Raw genomic sequence first — 23,117 nt, 5'->3', positions numbered from 1 at the left:
TTTGGGTTCTGCTTGGTTGTCACCCGATCAGTTATTGGTTTCTTCCATGGTTCTTGATATGAGATTTAGAAGACATTACAAACTCCTTGATTTGGATCATGAAGGAAATTTGATGAAATTATTGAAAATTGGGATTGAGATCCTATTGTAAATTGTATTTGTTTTTTAACCTTGTTATATATGGCAACGAAGCCGGGTTTTCTTCCTGATTCTTTCCCGGCTGAGCCTTGAATCAGGTTGATAATAAATAAGTGATTGAGAAAATTTTGCTTCTCTTAAAATTTTGTATTCTATGTTGTCATATGAACGTGTATCAAAGATAAGATGAAACAATGATATCAAATTATGCAAGATTCAAATTGTAAATGTATGGTATTTCCTTGAGTTGGGTATGATTTAGTCTATGTAAGGTTGTGTGGAAAGTGAATTTGCAAGAACATGAAGGAAGGAATTATGTCAAGATATCCAACTTAAATCTGAAAACATGATAGAGAAATAACTTTGTGTATTTGGATACTCCTTTCAAAAGGAATGGAACATTATCATTTTGACCTCTCTTATTGTCCCAAATGCCTTAAGACTAGTTTAGTCATTATGTTGATCCATCAGCTTATTAGACAGTTAAATGAATACGTAGATGGTTATTTCATGTAATATGGTATTATTGAAATGCTTGGCCATTTGAGGTTCATGGAACTAATGAATTAGAAATTCATAGGAGAATGCATACACCTATTGTGGTAATATAATTGCAAAAGAAAAATATACATTGAGTTCCAAGAGAGAGTAGAGAAATTATCAAATAACCCACCTACAGGATTCTGGAATTTGTATGGCAAACACATATTTAGTTGATTCTATTACAGGCTAATAAAATAATAGATTCCTCAATGAAATAATAAATTTAAAATATATATATATAATAATAACAATGCTTATAAATATATATATATATATATATATATATATATATATATATATATATATATATATTTATATTTATATCTAAGCTACTAAAGTCTTTTCTCACCATATAATCTTTATGCATTAAGTCCTCCACCCGCTTGAAGCCAGCTCGTAGGAGGGTCATGATGACCCTTTTGTATTGGTGAGGACGTCAATCTCAGGTGATGTCACCCTGTACTTGTGCAGGGGTCGACTTCCTTCTTGGAAAGCGCAGAGATTTTAAAACAACCATAGTATTTATGCTGAAGATATCCTTAGGGTCGATTGGTGGGAGTACCTATGTTCTAGGCGTTGTTGGAGTAGTGTCATCCTATGTAATGACGTCACCTGCCATGCTTCCCCTTTTTGGGCGCCAGTTTTGGGTTGCGTGAAGGTGTGTTAAAGATTAGACTATGTGTTTCATCCACCTTCCTCACCAATCACTTTCTTAGGGAGCTTTTGGTTGGTGGACTTGCTGTCCCATGTACTTGGGTCAAGTACACTTGGGTCTGCGTGTTACAGACCTCTGGGTTGCGTGGGTATGCTTTGGATTCGCCCAAGCCCTTCTTGGGTGAGGAGTGTGTAGGGTGGAGAGTAGGGTTTAAGGAAAAAAAAAAGGGGTAGTATAGAAAGTTAGCAATAAGTGTTAGGGGTTAGTAGGTTAGGGTTAGCTTGTTAGGTGTAGGTTAGTAGGTTTTTATTTATTTATTTATTTTAGTTTGAGTTTTATTCAATATTGTAAACTTTTGTTAGAATGTAAGGGGTTAGGATAGTCCTAATTAGATTAGGTTAGGTTTGTGTTAGTTTATGAGATGTTAATCTTATTTGCTTAAAGTTGTAATTTTTAGATGTATATATTTCAGTTTAGCTTTTAATTTAGTTTAATCAGTTGTTATATAATTAAATATAGATTAAATTGGATTTAGTTAATATTATCTAGTAGTTCTAGTTAGTAAGCAGTTATTTCCGATGAGTAAGGTTTCACTACCTAATTATAAGTAATCATGTTAGTTTAATCGAGACTTGGTTAGCAATTGTTTAAATTTGTTTTTTTTATTTAAAACATTTTAAATTAAGTAAAATGGATATTTATTTTGGAAAGTTTCCAATTTCGTAATGTAATTAGTAAACTTAATTTTCGGTTAGAAAGTTTTAAATAGTGGAAGATAGTGTCATTTTAAATAATTGTTTCTTATTATTAAAAGTTAATGTAATAACATAAGTTTATTGATATAAATCTGATAACTAAAGTTTCAAATCTTAAATTTTAATAACCATCCCTTTGTTTATAATCTTCAGACGTAATGTAGAGAACCTGTACTAAAACTTCTACCTCAATCATATCAAACTTAGAGCATGTTTAATTATTAGTTTGTTATAATAAAAATTGTGTGTGTGTGTTTATGCCTTCAGGTTTTGGGCATGACAGCCTCTCAAGATTTGGCTAAGGCATTGAAATGACAAATTCATGCCTTGCCATAATTTTTACAGGGTTGTTCCGATCAAATTTTTTACAAAACAAAAATCCATTAGAGCTCTCACTATTCTAATTTCATAAATATAAATTTTATAGTGTTAAGATTATTTATTAATCAAAGGTGGTACCTAAATATAAAATAGCAATGTTCACTAAAACTTTAATAACTTTTTTATTTTATGATTTTTCTTAAATTAATTTGTGTCATCAATCTACATTCAATTCTTTTGAAGTTAAAAAAATTGAAAAAAGTGAAATATTGATCAAATTATGGTGTCCGTACATGAGAGGTTTTAAAATTTACCTTTATAGCCAATTAAAAATTAATAACAAACAAATTATTTAATAAAAAAATTAAGAAAAAATATTATCATCAATCTTTGGTATGTTAGGTAACTTCATTTAAAAGGATTTACAAAAATTCATTTATTTGTGTCAAATTATGGTGTTTGTACACGAGTGTGGTATGGTCCAGAAATAGACATTTTGAAAAAATGGTTTTTAAAAATCTATACCAAAACAAAAAAATCTATCATATGGGTTCACAAATAAATTACATATTCAAAAAGTAGATTCCAAACACTACAATTTTTTATTCAAAAGTTGTTTTATATTAAATCTCTAAATGCATCAAATTTTGACATCAATTGACAATAAATTTTAAAAATAGGAAAAACACTTCCACTTTTTACCCAAAAGTGAGACCCAACTTCTTGCAGTTGCCCATGTATACATTTCAAACTAGTGAGGGTTTGTTAAAACTATATATCAAGCCACTTACTTTCTTAAATAATAGAGACCAACATTATTTTCTTTTAAAGTCGTGATTGCATGCATCAATTTAACAAATTATTAACATCTAATTTCAAAGAAAGTTTTGAAGTGATAAAAAGATAGAAAAAACAAATTGGGAACGGTCTACAAATTTAATCTCAAGCCCATGTTATTTTTAATTATGATGTATGGGATGGTAGTTCACTTTATTTATTGTCTTATCCTATCTCTTCTAGGAAACTTCCCCCCTTCAATGATTTCAAACCTTGAATATTTTTTTGTGTGATATGAATACTCTATCAAATTTAACTACTTAGAATAGAATGTGGAAACAACATGATATATGGGTGTTCATCCTTGAAGTTAGTTGGACAGTTTTAAACTATAAAATACATTAGAAAAGGTTGTGATGGTCGAGTTTGGGAATGTCAGTCCAATTAGGGAAAGGATTAAATAAAATTTATGGTAGATCATGTTAGTACAGTAAATTAGAATTGTGCAAAGGATTAGTAAAATGTTTCAAAGGGTTATATAGGTTGTTAAAATAAGTAGGATAAGAGATTCTTATATATGTGGTTAAAGTTGAGGTTCTGTGACATAATGAAAGATCCAAAGTATAGGTTTGTCAAATAGGTTTTTTAAAGGGACACACATAGTCCATACAGTGAATATTTAAGTTGGAGGAGTGAGAAGTTGATACGGAATCACTGTGTTGCCTTAAGGTTATGGGAGCTATTATCAAGGTCATTAGGATGATAAATAAGCCTAGTTTTCCTTGTGGGTGTTGTCAATGTGTCAAGGAGTATTACTCTCATAGGGAATAGAATGATAGTCATGAAGGGTGTATGGTCAGTCAAGAAGATGGTCAATGAAAGTCTTATTTGCATAAATATGGATAGATTGGATTTTATTTTAAACTTTTGATTTTAAATGGAAGATTGTATCGACACCAAGTCTGTTGTTCAAACTAAGGTCATGCTCAAGAATTCTTCTCCAAGGTACATGTACTACTTATTTTTTCCCTTATTAGATATTTTGTAGTACATAACTATGGTATTTAATGAATTGTTTATCTCTTCTTCGAAACCAAATGTTTTTATTTTATTCAAAATTCAGATCTCAAAAACCATAGACTTAATTTCTCCTCTTGAAGTGTACACAGTAAATTAAATTGAAAAACTATGTACATTTTTCTAATTTCTACATCCAGAGGTTTGAGACAATTGCTTGAAAATGTGTCTCATTCACTTGTGATTAATAAATTTATTAACAGTTCTTAGACAATCATGTTATTATCTCAATCAACCATTAATTAAAATTGATAATTTGTGCCAAGTCTTTTAAACTAATCCATAATTACTAAAACTCTTTTTTACATTTAAAATTTTGAAGTTCTCTATTAGATGATGGCTAATGAGCGTGTGCATAAAAAATGATAGTATTTTCTCCTTTGTGTTATTGCTTTCGTTGTTTCTATTTAAATTTTGTATGTTACGCTTTTAATTTATTTTATTTTTGTGTTTTTCAATATTACAAGTTGTAAATCCTAGTAATAAATAATCATAGATAATTTCTTAAATATTAAAAATAGATGTTATTTTTCCATTCAAATATAGTTATTCATTATTCCTGTATATTGTAACAATTGTGTTAGGTGCATGCCCTTGGCGAATTTGATAGAATTTTTTAATCAATTTTTTATTAGATAAATTAATAGTTTTTTTTTTTTGACTTATTAAGTTAATGAATTCTCATTTCAATATAATAGAATGAGTAGTTAATTGATTTGTTCAAAGATTATTATTTCTATATTTCAATACATTCTTTTTTATTTCTTATTATTTATATTCTCCATTTATATAAGAATTTTTTTAGCATGTAGCATGTACATTAATTTATTTATATTATTTAAAGTTATACCCATGTGTTTTTTCAAATTACGATGTAGGAGATAGTAGTTCACTTTATTTACTGTCTTAGTCTATAATTTATTTTTACCTAGCTCATGATATTTTAAGACCACTTACAAAAGAGAGTTGCATTTATGAATCTATTAGTGCTTCTAGCACTGACAATCATCCACAAGAGAGTATTGCTAATTCTTTGGTTCAAATGAGCACAAAAGTTGAGAGGTCATACTATTAATCAAGTAAGGGAGAGAGAAATACTAATTTTTTCTGAGATGTCGACTTATTTATTGTCAAGGATATGGATATGCGTCAATGAAGAGGATTATTTCTTCAATGTGAATCTCCTACCTTGATGGCAAACAATACACTAGGTCTTGAAGAGGAAATGCTCACAAAGGATTCTCCAATGCTAGATAAAGTCTCTTTGCTTGAATGCTTGAAAATTTCTTGAATCCTTGAAATCCTTAAATGCAAAAGGCTAAAAATATTGACTAGAGTACAAAGCTTGAGAATGAGATGCTTGAGATATAAATTAGATATGAAACGAAGCCTCCAAATCTTCTTATATATGAGTTTTTGGGCAGGAAAGCAATACAAGCCGATTGGATAATGGTCATTATCTAATTAAACCCCCGAGGACTTTCAAGCCTCAAGATCAAAAATTATCGAGGACTAGCTCAACCTGGGTTGACCTAGTCTAGGACTATGTCGACTTGGGAGGACTAGGTTGACTTGGGTTGACCTAGTCTAGACTAGGTCCACCTGAGTCAACCTAGTCCAAAAGGATAGGTCATGGATGCCACAAAGAGGCTAGGGTAGATGCTAGAGAGATAAGGTGGAGAGATGGAAGAAAGAAGAAGAAAAGACAATGAGCATGAGCATATCCATGATCTGAAGAGGGAATCATGAAGAGAAGGGTACTCAACAGTCTTAAAAGGAAACTGTGTTCATTTTAAGATGCTACATTAAGCCCCCACTTTAGTGGGAGTATGAGTTTCCTCAAAATCATAGTAAAGTAGATCAAGAGAAAAAGAGTAGATCTTATTATGGATAAAGAGGAAATAAATCATCAAGCCCCCAACAAACTTGACTCTTATCATGCCCAGATTCAAAATGAGAGAGATAAGCGCTACAAAACAAAGGGTTTTAGTTGCTTTTCCAATAAGGTTTGTGTGCCTTATTATGAACCACACAAGGAAAACGAATGAGGAAAGAACTAAGGACAAATATCTCTACAATAAGGGATGGTATTGAATAGTCTAGCAACTTTGTGTGGCATGTGAGTCAACCCATCGAAGATGAACCAAATGGTCTAGTAAGTGTGTGTGGCATACTAGTCAGTCCATCAAGGGATTCAACTTCAAGCGAACTCCATGTCCCAAACAAAAGAATTGAAAGGTGGTCTGGGAACAAGGATGTGTGTTTCCTTATGGGATCAATATTGGGCTTCCTAGATTATTAATAGTCAAAAGAAGGGTCAAAAACAAGGATCAAGTCTCCCAAATTGTTAGAGTTTAGAGAGAGATCCAAAAAGAGACCAAGCCCCTAGGAACTACCTAGAGTTCCTAGAAATTGAAAAGGAAACATAAAAAGGAGAGAGGATAAAAGGCATTGAATAACAATTGATAGATTTTGGTATACCTTAGAAATCATACCGAGCACTAAGGTTGAATTACTCCAAGCTATACACAAAATCTATATTTGTATTCCATGGAAAAAGGATGAGCAGAGTGTATGCCCCTGTGTGTAGAGAAATTAATATATTCCCCTATAGATCACAAAATTTTGACCATGCACCTTATCTCGATCATCACTATCCAATTTAATTTACTGGACCGATTCTTCATTGATTACCTAACAACTTAGGCAATAAACAAACTAGTCTTTCAACTTTGTCGGTAAGCATGTCTTTATACATAGACAAAACATGTTTCTGATAGTAACAACATATAATGTAGAAGTTGGTAAGAACAACTTCACATAATGCACAAGAACTCCTGCAAGCAAATCAACATGTCACAAGAAAGAATAAAGAAAAGGAGAGAAGAGTGGCCCTCGAAAATGTATTCAAGAGAGAAAATTATGAATGAACTATCTTATAAAATACAAGGGGGTCATCCTTATAAAAGAAGATCAAGAAATCTCAAAAAGGAAACCCTAAAGTAGCCCTAAAGAGATCATGTGACATTTAATAAGTGAGAACAAATATTAAATGTCAACCTCATAAAGTGAAATCTTAAGAGTGGGTAAAAGGTAATAAATATTTTATTCTAACACCCCCCGTTAAGATGAGTGACAATGCAACTACAAATAATTAATGCAAAAGAAAAGAAAACTACAATGCAAAAGGAAACTTGGGTTTGACAACATGGCCTGATGAGGTACCCAATCACAACCAAATCTCTATCAAGAGGAGAAATCAAGAAAACCACATGGGAAAAACTCTACTCCAAAAAGAGATGAAGCATGTTGAAAACATGAAAGGAAGGAAGGCCTCGTTGAGACCCCTCAACAACAACTTCATTCACCCCAAGCATGGTGTGCAACTGAAGATAGTGTGGTGATGCAAAAGATTTAGTAAAGATGTATGCAACCTTCTCTCTTGTAGGAGTGTACTCCAAGATGAGAACACCATCTTGAATAAATTGTTTGATGAAGTGTATGTGGATCTTGATATGCTTAGTACATTAATGCTCTACTAGGTTGTAGGAAATGTGAACGGAACTCTGATTGTCATGCAAAATCATAGCAGTACTATCAAGAGGAAACCCAAGCTTAGTCATCAACTGTCGAAGCCACAAAATCTCCTAACTAGCTAACATCGTTGCTTGGTACTCAGCCTCTATAAATGATAATACAATAGTAGATTGCTTCTTGCAATGCCATGTAATAGAACCATATCCAAGAAAGAAAATGAAGTCAGAAGTAGATTTCCTATCATCAGCATCACTAGCACAATTTGAGTCAGTAAAGCCAACAATGTTTTGGGATCCTGTAGTGTAGTGAATGCCAAAATGTGTAGTGTCCTAAAAGTGCCTTAAAATATGTTTGGTTGTCTGCAAATGGCTCTCATGAGGATCATGGGAAAACCAAGAGACAAATCCAACCTCAAAGGAAAGATCAAGACGAGTGTGTGTCAGGTACAAAAGACTTCCAACCAACTACCATTATAAAGTGGGATCCATGAAAGTAGTAGTACAAGTGGTAGAAAAGACAACACCTGACTAAAATGATGTAGGGGAAAGCTTGCAATAAAGCATGTTGAATCATTGGATCACATCAAGAGCATAATTATGATAATAAATAGAAATACCATCTAAAGTATGAGTAACTTAGAGGCCCAAAAAATAGTGCAGAAGACTAAGATCTGTCATCTCAAACTACTCCATCAATGCTCACTAAACATTTGAATCATGGAGGATGAGCTACCTATAATGATGAGATCATCAACAAGCAAAAGTATCACAATATCAACCATTTAACATTGAATGTACACTGTGTGATCAGAATGACTATGTCTAAAGAATGAAGAAAGAAAGAAAGAAAGAATGAGTCCATCTTCTCATACCAAGCCTAAGGGGCTTTTTTAAGACCCATATAATGAATGTGGAAGCGTGCAAACTAAGGAAGAGTCATTTACAAAGACTTGAGGTTGCTCCATATAAATCTCCTCATGAAAATTCCCATGCAAGAATGCACAATTCACATCCATCTGATAGATTGGCCATCCCTATGAAGTTACTAAAGAAAGTACTATACAAATGGAATTCATCTTGGTGATAGGATTAATGGTCCCAAAGAAATCAATACCCTCAACCTATGAGAATCCCTTCACAACAAGACACTCCTTATACTTATCAATAGAGCCATCTGTAAAATACTTGGTATGGTACACTCATTTGCACCGAACCAACTTTCTCCCTTTCAGAAGAGAACAAAGATCTGAAGTCTTATTCTTCATCAAGGAAGAATACTCTTCATCCATAGCCAAATCCCACTCTAGGTGTCCTATAACCTCTAAAACATTCTAAGGATCTACAAAAATAGCATGAATCAAAAGACTAGAACTAGATGCTTGAGCTTGAGTATGATGTATATCAGAAGGAACACCTTCTAAAGATCTAGTTTCCTCAATTGAGATGTGTGTCCACCTAGGAAAAGGCAAAGAAACTAGTTGTGTGGGTAGATTGTCATCTACATCATGCTTAGAAGATGAGAAATCCTAAAGAGATGAAGAGGGGGGAGCAGGCGATGAGGAGAAATCCAGTGAGGAAGAAGTTGGAAGATGAAAGAACTCATCAAACTAGACATCTCGACAAAAAAAGGCCTCTCTAGAATCGGGATCAAACAACCTATACGCCTTCACATCCTCATAGTAGCCAAAAAATATGAGTGGTCGACCCTTCTTCTCCATAGATTTCCTTTGAGCATTGGGAATAAAACCTCATGCCTCATTATCAAAAAATTGGAATATAGAAATGCCAAGCTTGGCATGAGACCAAGCTTCCTCTGGAGTCATATGTTGCAATCCCTTGTGGGGAATCCGATTTTGAATACAGTTAGCAGAATTGACTGCACTTCATCCCAAAACAAAGACTGCATATCTCATGACTTGATCATACAATTCTCCATCTCCCATAATGTTTAGTTCTTTCTCTCAACAACACCATTTTGTTGAGGGGTATGAGGAACTAAAATCTTATGTAGTAAACCATGCTTAGTGTGAAAGTCTCTAAATGCTTGATTCACATAATCCTCCCATTATATGTGCACATTGGTCAGAGAGAAAAACTAGATTGCTTCTCCACAAATATCTTAAATATTCAAAAGGAATCAAAGAGATCAGATTTGTACTTAAGAAAGTACACCCATGTATGTCTAGAGAAGTCATCAATGAAGGTAACCACATAGCTAACCCCTAAAAAAGGAGTAGGAAATGACATAAGAACATAGTGGACCAACTCCGAGGGTTCCTTAGCATGTGTAGCTATTCCCATAGGAAATGGATCTTGATGATGTTTGCTAAGAATGCATCCACATCAAAAACCATAAGTACAAGAGATTTGTGGTAGCCCAATAGCAAGTGCTTGTGTACCCATCTATTGTAAATATTTGTAGTTGACATGGCCCAAATGCTCATGCCAAAGCTTGTTCATTGAGTCTACATGAGCAATAAGAGAAGAACCCAAAATGTTTGAACTCTCAAAACCATCAAACTGATATATGTAAAACCAAGGATCAACACTGCGAGTAGCAATAACTAAATCAGGATCATGGAGGTCTTGAATAACCACATCATATGGTGAGAACTCAACTATCTTACTAGAGCTAGAATGGAAAATTTGATCAATTGAAAGAAGGTTCGTCGAATGTCAGGAATAAGAAGTAGATCTTGAAGAGAACTGCTATCCAAGGAAATCGAACCCGAATCAAGAACTATGAGTTGTGTTGAATCACCAACTGTAATAAATGAAGTATCATTGTGGGAAAGTGTGAGGACCAAATCTAGTGAATGTGTCAGATGGTGTGAATCACTAGAATCAATTATCCAAGAAGATCCTAAAGATAAGGTTTGTGCTTGAAGAGCATGACCTTTCCCTATGGAAGGAGGATGAGGTGGGGAGATATGATGTTGCTACATGGCTTCCTCTAAAGCCTCTAACTGTTTCCAACACCTAGAAATTTGATGTCCTTCCTTGCCACAGAAACTACAAGGATCACATGTGAACTTCTTAGTCTTGGAGGAAGACTCACAAAACTTAGAAAAGTTTCCTTGTTTAGGATTGAATTGTGGTTTTGAAGTAGACTTTGAAGGTGACTTGGAGGAACGCTCACTGCTTGTTGAATCTTTCTTGGGCTTTGGCTTCTACTTTAACTTCTCCTTTGATGACTAAGAAACCAATGCTTTGGTAGATGATCCTGGGAAAGAATCAAATTGAAATAGCTTGGCTTGTTCATGAGTCAAATGATTACAAAACACCTCAAAAGTAGACATGGTAAATCATGTACCCAAAGCATCCATGGTGGAATAGAAAATCAAACAGAAGATTTGGAAAGGACCTCAAAGCTTTGAAATTAGAATCAAACAGATGCACTATGTGTCAGTCTTGTTTTTAACATAACCCTATAAAAAAATCTTACAGATTTGAATTTCATCAAGAAATCCTCGATGGAGGGAAATGAATCAAGAACCAGAGAAGTCAACTTGGCTTTAATCTGTAGTGCTTTGAACTCATTTATGGTGCCAAAAAGTCCCTTAAGCTTTGTCCATATAGCCCAAGGATTGAGACAACCATCTAGATGAAAGAGTAGATTGTCAATGACATGCAAAGATATCAAACCCATAGCTTGATCCATGTTGTTCATGTGCTACATGACCTCAAAAGCATGTGTGTTGGTAAACAGATTGTTCTTTCCTTTTACTCTTTGGATGCCCAATATTTGTGAACAACAACTAATTACAACAATTGGAAAGTTGTTACTAAGTGACTAACCTCCCTCTGAATTTTTAGGTACAACTCCCTTTTGTATTTTTGATTTGTGATGAATTATGTTTATTCCTAACTCTAAAATGGAGTATGTTCTTAACCCAAGAACAAGAAAGGTGAACCAAGTTAGGCCTAAACAGGAACTAACTTAGGTGAGGATTCAAATTTTTGGATTTACACATCTTATAAACCTGCAAAGTTTAAGAAATGAATACTATCTACAACTAAACTGATGTCAACGAGATTCTAGCTCTAGGAATGGAAATGACTAACTTAAAAGGAAAGCATGGAAAAGAATCTCTCTTAAACTTCCAATAACAATACTTATTATCTTTGGTTTGTTGTTTCAAAACAGAGGAATAAAACTCTATCCATTCCGTGCTTCAATTCAGATCGAAAAGAGAAACATAAAACTAATACTAAAACAAATGGAACAGAAAATGATTGATACAGAATATCCTCATTTTGTCTTTGCAACATCAAGTATTTCACACCAGAAATTAGTCGACCTTCTATTAATATTTCAATTAGATACATATAGGATCCTGAGATGACCGTTACAAAATGGGATTTAAATCAGTTCATCTTCTCAAAATTGACAAATGACAAGGAGCTAATTGTCAGTTACAATCATTACATCAAAATGTGAAAGCGTAGGATAAGAATCACTATGCCTTCTTTGCTTTTTCTGACTTCGCCCTATAGGCTTTGGCAACGACAATGATTGGAATCAACTCCTCGTGTCTATGCAAATGAATGTTAGTGTACCTTAAGAGCCACTTGGAATGCTCTCTAGCAAGGTCTTTGATGGCACTCATCTGCTCATATATTTCCTCCATAGCCACGTACATACACCCGTTGAGTTTTTGAAGTTCTGACACTTTATTTTGGTGATCAGAAGACTTCTTTGTCAAACTATCTAGATAAATGGAGAAATTCTTTTGCATGACAGCAACTCCAAATATCCCTTTCCCTTGTCCAATAGCTTGGGAATCCATATGCAGGCCTCTTAGTAGCTCATAATCTCTGTCCGGATCTTTCTTAACTTTAACCTTTGTTTCCTTTAACCCTTCTTCTGTTACTAGGATCATTTCATATTTGAATTCCGTACTTTGTAGCCATTCAAATAAGGGTTCACCTTCCTTTGGTAAAATCTTTGCCTTCGCAGCTTCCTTAGCCTTCATCTAGATGATCATTTTTAATAAGGAAATGCAATCCTCGCTCTTAGCTTTCGTTGCTACCAGGGTAGCCCGATTAGCTGAGATGTTATCCTTCTCTATTTCAAGCCTTGGTATTGCATTTCCAATTTCATCTATGGTTGCAAGTCCCTCAGACTTGAGTTTTCCACTCCACTCTCTACCAATTTGTCTAAGTGCTTGTCTTCTTGTAACTGGGAGATGACAGCTTGAATGTTAGTGGTTGTAGGATTGCTGGTAGTTGACATTTTTGAGATGCTTGCCAATGGGGTGACTAATTTCCTGATGAAATAATTAAGTTCATCAATCTCCACCTTCATTCTGACTTTAGCTAGCTTGAGGCTTTCAAGTTGTCCTTCTATCACGTTGTTTGTTGACTTCCATAGGCTCGCCTTGGGGTCATGTCTCACTTCTTCGAGATCCATAGAATGCAAGGCAAAATCATCCATAGAAATGTCTTCAATCCTCCCTTCTTTAGTGGGCTTAGCAATCTCCATAGTCAGATGCCCTGTGTCAGGATCTTTCCCAAGAATTGATAGGGTCTTCTGCTTCTTGACTTTACTTAATGTTGATCCAGAATGGATAGCCAGAGATAGAGTTTCTTTTTTGGGAACTCCCTCTTCTTTCCTCTTCCTCTTTCTATCAAAGGTGTCTTCCAACCACAATTCTATGCCAATCACCTTGGATGCAATCCCGAGTGTGTCTATACTAAACATTGTCCTTTTAACCAAAGTCAATGTCTTCATAGCCAAAGAGAAAGGATTATTTGGGACCTGTGAAATGAACTTTAAATATTTGGGACCTTTCTCTATTTCTATAGTCTTCTTTGCGGCTTCATTGGACTCGGTAGACTTGCTTCCACGATCTCCAAGGTCCAACACTTGAAATTGGGGACTACTTAGTAGGAGTAGTGCAGCACTCACAAATGGGATCAGACTGCTATTTGGGGAGGGTGCTATTGTGACTATGTTGTCTTTCAATTCCTCCACCTTCTTCTTCTCAGCCTCTGTTTCAGTTCCAATTACTGGCATTAAACCATCCTGACAAGTCTTATTAAGGGGGATGTTCTTGTTAGGAGGTTGGTCACCTCCACCAGTTGGTTGAGCAGGGCCTTGAGTAATAGGCAAGACTATACTTGAGGCACCACTTTGGGAAGAGGGGGTTACATCTACATTTGGAGATGCTTGGATGGCTGTACCTTTGCTCCTGCTTCATGATTTCGTGGTCTATTCGATCCACTTTCTAGTCCTCTTATAGATTCGAGCCATCATTACCTCCAGCTCTTCTTTGGTGTCTTTGTAAGGCTCCGAGCTTATGGGAGTGCTTCTAAGCTTAGTTAGGTAAGTGTTAATATACATATTTTGGTCATCTTTTTCTACCCCTTCTAAATCAATGTTAAATTTGTAGATCTTCACCTAATTAATAGTTAGTCTGGCGAAGGCTCGAACATGACTCTCAAACTCATCCTTGCAGTCGGCCCAATAATCCTCAATGGTGTTGATATGCTTTATTACACTTCCTATCTACAAAGCATCCTTGGCATGCCCAGTCAAATCAAACATGGGACTCAAGACTTCATACATGTCCAAATTATACTTTATCTCAAATACCTTCAATATATTCTTGGCATCGGAATGAGTGTTGCAACTGAAACCCTGCCTTCATGGGAAACTTGTATCCTTTCTTCTTCAAACTCCTACTCAATATGTTCACTTGATTAATGGCTTGCCACACAATCTCGATCAACACAAGCATGTCATTGGGGTACCTTGGTATCTTTAAGGGGGATCCATTCAAAGCTACAAGATGCAAATAAGAGAAAGATGAGAATTGAATGAAATAACTACCAAACTGGTTGATGGCGACCATGGGTTAAGGACTGAATCTCCTTTATGGACATCATTGTAGCTCCCTACAAATCCTCATAGTAAATGCATCATTTACTTTCACATAGTCTGCATAACTATTTTGTAATTGTAAGCATGGATAAAACTAATAAGATTTCACATCATCAGGAAAAACCTCTAGCCTTGGGAGGTTTGGCCATAGTTGCAATGATGCAAACATATAAATGAGGAAAGAGGACAAATAGAACACATTATAAAATTTGGCCGCACAAAGAGTATTGGACATAATTATGCTTACCTCTTGATCCCAATCAATGTATTGACTATCAAAGCAAATGACTTGCACTAAAAAGAAATACTGCTCAACAAAATTCAAGGATTCTACCTCACCTTTCAACCTATGTAGGAGAACCAAAATATCAATAATCTTTGGTTTGAGGTTGGTCCCAAACAAGGTTTTAGGAACTTTACTCTTAGCACTCTGTGGTTTCTGGAACCAAGTCTGCATGATTTCTTTCCTCCAGATCATCTTCTTTGCGGAGAACTCAAAGACGGCTCCCCAAAGGTCAAGTCTGAGAATTCTTCTTGTTCTAGCACATGGAGGAAATTTGCCATAGTTTTCCTATCAATTGAAATTGGCATTGTGTCATCAGGTAATATGATCTACCTTGTCTCTAGGTTGTAATGATGGTTGCATTCATAGATTAGCTCCAAGGCCTAAACTGCAACTAGAAAACCAATGGCTTCAACCAACCCACATCCTCGGAGTTTCTCAGTGATGGGGTGAATCCGCTCAAACTTTAATCTCTTTTAAAAATCCTCCATGTTGTAGAAGCGAAGAGAAGTGTTTGTGAAATTTTGCAATTGGGATTTTTTTTATTTTTTTTGGGATTTGATTCCACTCAATCCATTGAAAGCTATGACCCTAGTTGCCATGATTTTGAGAACAAGATTTGAATTGAGAAAATGAAAGAAATAGCTAATGCAACAATCATTGGCTATTCAAAAAGTTATGCATGTTAACAAAATAACAATTCAAAGAAAGAGTGGTAGCTCATTCAACTATTTATGTTTCTATATATGGGAGCCTCAATTCATCCATTGATCTTTAGAATTCGTGCCACACGAATGAATTTAAGGGATTACCCATTGAATAGTAAATGCAAGATTTTGATGGATATCTAGAGGTCTTTTCACTATTCTGTTGAGCTCAATGGTAACTTTCTATATCTCCATAACTTACTTTCATGTTTTCCTTCAAGTTTCGAGAAGTTACCATTAGGGTACTCCGTAGGAGAATGTCCGCCAAGTTAGATCTTGATTATCATTTTTTTTCCATAATGGTTAGGTTTTTTTTAGTATCATTCTGAGATATTCTAAACACAATTTGCAAATCCAACCTAATCATTAACTTGATTCTCTTTGGAATTGGGGAAACTGTCCTTTAACCCACGAGGAGAAGATAGTTTCGGCTTCTCTATTAATGTTTCCTTTCTTAGTTAGACTTTGGACAATTTCCCCTCTTGAAGTTGGAAATGTATAAATGGGATGTGAAGACCTTCTCGAGGACCACTTGTAAGAATTTTCCTAAGGGAAAAATTCACCCAGGAACTAAGAACTCAAACACAAGCACACAGTAGACCAAAGAGAGAGAGAGTATGATCAGAATAATGATGTATTCAATAACTTGATCCTCATAAGAGTGCACTAGGAGTGCTGAATATAAAGGCCTCAGGAGAGCTTCTAGAATGCATAGAAGTTAGCACCATGAAGTGTCTTACAACCAAGCACATGTCCACCAGATATGGGTTATCCTCCATTAAGCATGGAAGTAAGTGCGATGATGAGAGGATAAGTCTACAAGGGTGGGACACGCAAAACAGTGTTGTAGACACCATGTGCTTATATAGAGTTGCGCACTCCTATGTTGTCTACATGACAACTCAAAAGATGTGCAAACTCCTAAGTGTCTCACAAATAAAAATAATAAAATAATAAAAATAATTAAATAATGCATTAACCTAAGTAAACTTAAGTAAGTGTAAATAGTAAAGGGTATGTATTTACACCAACACCCCCCCTTAAGTTCAACTTAGGGGGAATGCCCTTAAGCTTACAAACTAGGATGAAGATGCATAATGGGTCCCAGCTACTAGGCCATGTAAGGTACCCATGTACATAATGATAATGCAAATCTCCCATAAAGCAGGGAAAGAGGGAAAACCTCATGGGAAAAACCCTCCCCCAAAAAGAGATAAAGATGGATGCATCGATGGATGGAGTAATCAAGACCCCCCCATTACGACATACATCCAATATATACAAAAGAGAATGAGAGAAGGAAGAGAGATAGAATAGGCTCCCCCCCCAAAAGAAGAATGCCAACAAGTGAAAGCTGCTCCAATGAAGAAGTTGGTCCAAGAATGCAGAATGGTGTTCCTCCCCTTAGGAAGAAACAATTCCAAAGGTACAGTCCTGAAGATGTATGGTGGCCCTGAAAACTGCTCAAGTATCCCTGTACTGATGCTGAAGTTCACCCCTTCCAACTGTGCTGAAAAGAATGAATGCAAATCTGGCAAGGATGTCTTTTGAACCTATTCCACTAAACCAGCTATCTCCTCAACTGACAAAGAGACCTCCACTAATTGTTGTTCATAAGGATCCACAATCACACCAACCTGCGAAGATTGATCATGTAGAGAATGGACATGAGGGTCGGAGTGAGCCCTCGCAACAACTGTAGAAGAATCATCATCAATGAGAAGATGTATGTCCTCAAGTCTGTCTCCCAAGTCAAGTGAAGCTGGAGCTGGAAGATGAGATGTACCATGTTGTGATGGACCTTTCACTGTGGCAATATAAGCTCGTGGACTAGACTGATGTGACCTCTCACTGCAACTGTCGATAGAACCCCACATGTCTGAACTTGTTGAAGCACTATCACTAGTGTCACTATCAGTTTCCACTGTGTATGATGTGCGGAGAGGAGTAGAGGATAAGCTTGATGAACTTTCCTCAAAATGAACATCCTTCTCCACAAAAATCTCATGAGTCTCTGGATCCATCAGTCTGTAAGCCTTTGCATTGTCTTCTTAAACGATAAAGGTACAAGGCCTAGGTATCAGTGCCTTGCAACTCCTTGAAGATAGGTTTGCCCATGCTGGACAACCGAAGACTCTAAGGTGACTCACAACCGATTTTCTGCCACACCATGCCTCAAAAGGAGTCTTTCCATCTAAGGCTGGATGAGGAAACCTATTAAGTATGTGAGTAGCACTACTAATGGCTTCAACTTCAAGTGTAGGATCAAGAGACTTGGCCTTAACATGCAACTTGCCATGGTCTTGAGAGTCCTAATCCTCATAGCTACAACATCTGTCTTGTGCAGACTGAATGTTGGTGAGTTCTAAAGATCAATCCCCTCAATTCTGCAAAAGTTCTTAAGTCATCTATCAACATATATGTTCTCATTGTCCACTCTAAGTACTTTGATGGCTTTCCTTGACCTGTGTTCAACATGAGTCTTGAAGTCTTGAAGCTTATTAACTACTTCATTCTTATGATGAAGGAAGAAGACCCAAGTGAATCTCGAAAATTCATCAACAAATATGAGTATGTAGCGGCCTTGGCTGACTGAAGTCACTGCAAAGGGTCCTGCTAATACCATGTGAACTAGCTAAAGAACAACTGGAGCTCGAGAAGACTTCCCTTTAACATACTTCTCCTTGAGATTCATATCCACTGAACAAGATGAACACTATCCCTTAGAAAAGCTGATATTAGGTAGACCTTTGACCATGTGTTGTGAGCAAAGTTGCTGAAGAGAGCGAAAGTCAAGGTGACCAAACCACTCATGCCATAAGTTGTTTGAAGTAGAGTGAGTCAACAAGGCTTGGGAAGGACTCTTAGGCACAAAGTGGGAGAAGGAGTATAACCTTTTGTCATCATTGACTTTCCCCACTGCTACCAATGAATCATCTTTGAGACTTCGTACCATCACTGAATTAGGAAGGAACTCAACCTTATGACCATCTCCTAGGTGAGTGATTTGGTAAACTGATAGTAGATTGGAGCTTAGATTTGGAACATAGAGAACATCTTTGAATTCCCCATCTTCCATTTCAACATGTCCTTTCCCTTCAAATTCCATTTTAGCATCATCTCCTACGAAGATGTGTGGCACCTTTGACTGCTTCAATGAAGAAAAGTCTTCCCTTGAAGAACCCATGTGGTAAGAGGCACCTGAGTCAAGTATCCATTCCGAAGAAGAACTTGTGTTGGCCATAAGTGCTTGACTTTTACCTTTTGAAGAGGTAGGAGTAGAATCCTTGGAAGTACTTGGCACTTGAATCTTGTTCTTCTTGAGTAGATTTTCTAACCTATCAATTCTTTTTGTCTTGCAATGATGCTTGTCATGATTTGGCTTTTTGCAGTATGCACAAAAGAGTTTGTCCTTCTTTTCATTACTTCCTTTCTTGTTTGAAGAAGAACCGCCTTGTTGAGAGGAGTCATGTTGTGTCTCAGATTGTGTTTTCTGCTTCCATTGCTTCTTCTTGTTGTTGCTTTTTCCCCCTTGACTAGATGTGGAATCATCACTAGCCACCAAGGCTCTGGTCTTAGATAACTTGAGAAGTCCAAAATCCACCAAGTGAGATTGTTCAACAATCAACATGTCTGCAAATCCATCAAAGGAAGGCTTTTGGTAAGTAGATCCCATGGTTAACCTGTGAGTATTAAAACTCAAAACAAAGTTGGCGTACTTAGAAGGTAGCTTCTTCAGGATGTGATGAATTAACCTATCATCCTTAATGGGATTTCCACAATCTTTAAGAAGTGCCCTATACTCATTGACTTTAATGATGTAATCCTGAATTGTGTCATAATTCTTAGGATCTAAGAGAAGTAGATCATCTTCAATCTGAAATCCCTTTTCTTCATCCACTTTACCATACAACTGTTCAAGTTTATCCCAAGCTTCCTTAGATTCTAAACAATTTTTAATGTGAAAGAGAAGATCCCCATGTACACAACTCCTAATTACACCTAAAGCTTGTTGATATTGTCTTTTCCATTCAATGAGTTCTTTAGCATCAGTAGGTTTGGTAATTGTACCATCAACATAAAGACTATATCCTTTTTCCATTAATCTACTCCATGCAATATCTTTCCATGTAGAATAGTTGCGTGAAGTTAGAGGAGGACATTTAAAACCCATGATGTAAAAATGAAAAGAGCACAAAATAGAGACACAAAAACACAGTACACACCCCCCCTTTTCACTCAATCAAAAGACCCCCCCAGAAAAGATGCTTTGGCACTTTATAAGTAGTGCATTTACAATGGGCCACTTGTCAAAATGACCAAAGTGGACTTTCTGATTTGGCTTTTACAACTATCTTATGAGGCTGAAATTTGTCACTTAAGCACTGTAGCTTAGATTTACAACAATTCTGAAAAGAATCAAAGTTTTACAATGCCAAAGAAGGCCTAATTCTGAAAGTGAGAAATTGGTCCACACAACCCTAGAATTTGACTTTAGATTTGGAAAGTAGACAAAAAAAATGCACTTTCAAAAAAAAAAGAACCTGAAAAAGTGACCAGATGTGCTCGTACGAAGCTTCTGAAGTTGCAAAACGCAGGATTATGCAGGTACAGTCGCCAAAAAAATGCAAATTTTGCAAAATCTGTGCACCAAAACTAGAAAACAACACCACCACTAGAAAATTCAAGAAATTTTACCTGATTTCAAAAAAAAAATTGCACCTGAATCGGAGTCCGGATGTCCAAGTTAGGAGCTTGCAAAGTCAGGCTGCCAAACTGAAAAGCAATCTGGAGAGGGGTCTAGAGGAGAAACTGTGAGTCTAAATTTGATGGTCAAACAACCGTCAATGCAGTTATAAAATGCCCTAGAATGACGTCCAGACGGGCGTCAAATTTAAGACAGTTTTTTGATGATGTCAGCAAAAAGTGAATTCCCTAGCTAACGTGGCAAGCTGAGTTGTCAGTTCATATTGTACGGATGACACGTGTCAAGCACAGCTAAGCATACTGACGTGGAAAAAAAGACCTCCGACTGTCCACGTGGCAGACGTGGCAATGCCAAGATGACAACTGTGCAGTCGTCTCAGTGTGTAGTTGGTCTGCAAAAAAAACCTGCGTGGCCGGGTATGCAATCGTGGCAGGTGGGCCACACTCTACAAATCATTGTCCACGTGTCAGGCGCGGATATGTCCGTGTGGCAGACTGTGGGCGGGAACAAACTGTTGGGCGAGAAAATGCAAATTGTCGGTGAAAAGAAAAACAACTATTCATGTCGATGCCAGATAGAAGTTTGCGACCGCCAGTATATTGTGCAAGTCGTCAAAATGCTTTTGAGTTTGTCGGTTAAGGGACTTTAGTCCCACATTGGACATGATGTTGAATCTGCAGTTGTTTAAATGCAAAGTGCCACAAGGGTTAAGTGTCAAAGAACCCTACCGAGAAAGCGGCTTGGTCGTCGGTCGTTGATGGCTTGTGGCAGATTTCGCCTCAGTGCCGCCCGATTCTAAGAAAGGGCCGTCAATGGAGGATGTGGCTCGGTCGAGCCTGCCGAGGCCATCGAGAATTTTGTGACAAAACCTGTCAGGTTATTTTGTACGGCTCTCTGATAAAAATATAATATCTCCTATGACAGTAATAAAATACCTCTAAAAATGGCAAATCCGGGGTGTCACTGCCCGGGTCTGCTAAAAAAATTTCTCTGATGGTGTCTGAAAGGGCAAAAAAAATTTCAAAAATTATGACGGAAATTATAGAGAAATAAATGATAGATCTGAAATTAAATCAAAGATCTGAAAATAAAGACCATACCCATACCGCAAATTGGGCCTCCGGGTTCCGATTTGCAAAAAAAATTTGCCTCACAGTCGACTTTGAGCCAAGGTAGGCGTGCTTATAGTCGATTTTCACCGGTTCAACATTTCGAACGCAATGGAGAGGTCAGATCTAATGCTAAACACTCCCAATTTCTATAGTACTCTGAATTCAGGCTGAGGTGATGAAGCAAGCAAGAGGTCTCGAACAGCTTATGATGAGAAAGTCTCTATGCTCTGATACCATGTAAGAATTTTCCTAAGGGCAAAATTCACTCAAGAACTAAGAACTCAAACACAAGCACATAGTAGACCAAAGAGAGAGAGAGAGAGAGAGTATGATCAGAATAACGATGTATTCAATAACTTGATCCTCATAAGAGTACATTAGGAGTGCCTGAATATAAAGGCCTCAGGAGAGCTTTTAGAATGCATAGAAGTTAGCATCATGAAGTGTCTTACAACCAAGCACATGTCCACCAGATATGGGTTATCCTCCATTAAGCACAGAAGTAAGTGCGGTGATGAGAGGATAAGTCTACAAGGGTGGGACACGCAAAATAGTGTTGTAGACACTATGTGCTTAAATAGAGTTGCGCGCTACTGTGTTGTCTACATGACAACTCAAAAGGTGTGCAAACTCCTAAGTGTTTCACAAATATAAATAATTAAATAATTAAATAATGCATTAACCTAAGTAAACTTAAGTAAGATTAAATAGTAAAGTATGTATTTACACCAACACCACTTAAAGTTCCTTTCCATTCCAAACTACCCTTTCAGAAAACCAACTTCATGGGTTGAAAACCCACCAAGGAGAATTCAGTTTTAAGTTTTTTGACGAGGACAATTATAAGGGCCACAATGAATCTGAGCCATATTTTGGATCATAATCATAAATGAAAACATGATTCACTACAAGATTCCTTGTTACTTGCATGTTTTTGATCTGTGTGCATCATTTAATGCCTTTCACGGGAAATCATCCTCATGGGTAGGAAACTCGCCGAGGAGAAGACAATTTCCAAATTTTTGTCAGCATTAGTTTTCAAACAATGATACACCAAAAATGGATGTAGAAAGTTGTTGATCTTTGAATGAGTAAGAATGAATCTCTATCAAACTGGGCACTAACCTACCCATAAGATTACTCGAAAAATGAAAACTCACCCGGCTATAAATGAGGAGAGGAAGAAAGGGGAAATTTTGATAGAGATCCGCCTAACCTAAAGGGACTTAGACCTAGACTCAAACCAAACTGAAACTACTCTCCTTCCATTAGAATACAAGAAAACACTTTTGTCAATCGGTTAGAGAACGAAAAGTGGGGCAACAACATGTCAACTAAGGTCAAACCTCATCCAAACAGGACCTTAACCCTCATGACCTCAAAAGTCTTGTCATACAAGCTTTCTAGAGATGAAAATTGTGTGAAGTAAGAGACTCAATAGAAGATGAATCTACCATACTGAATTGAGCCTCAACTACTCAGATGTTGTTTGATTATTATTAATGATCTTTCAGAGTTAGACAGAAGATGCAGAAGGGATTTTGTGGTTTTTGTTTATAGATTCTAGTTATCTTATAGAAATGACAAAAAGCTAGAAAGAAACACTCCCCATAATTAAA

The sequence above is a fragment of the Cupressus sempervirens genome, chromosome 10, assembly GCF_028749045.1.
Source record: "Cupressus sempervirens isolate cs-2001-9-10 chromosome 10, ASM2874904v1, whole genome shotgun sequence".
NCBI classification, from domain to species: Eukaryota; Viridiplantae; Streptophyta; class Pinopsida; order Cupressales; family Cupressaceae; genus Cupressus; species Cupressus sempervirens.
The sequence above is the reverse complement of the archived record's forward strand: the minus strand, read 5'-3'. Positions refer to the sequence as shown.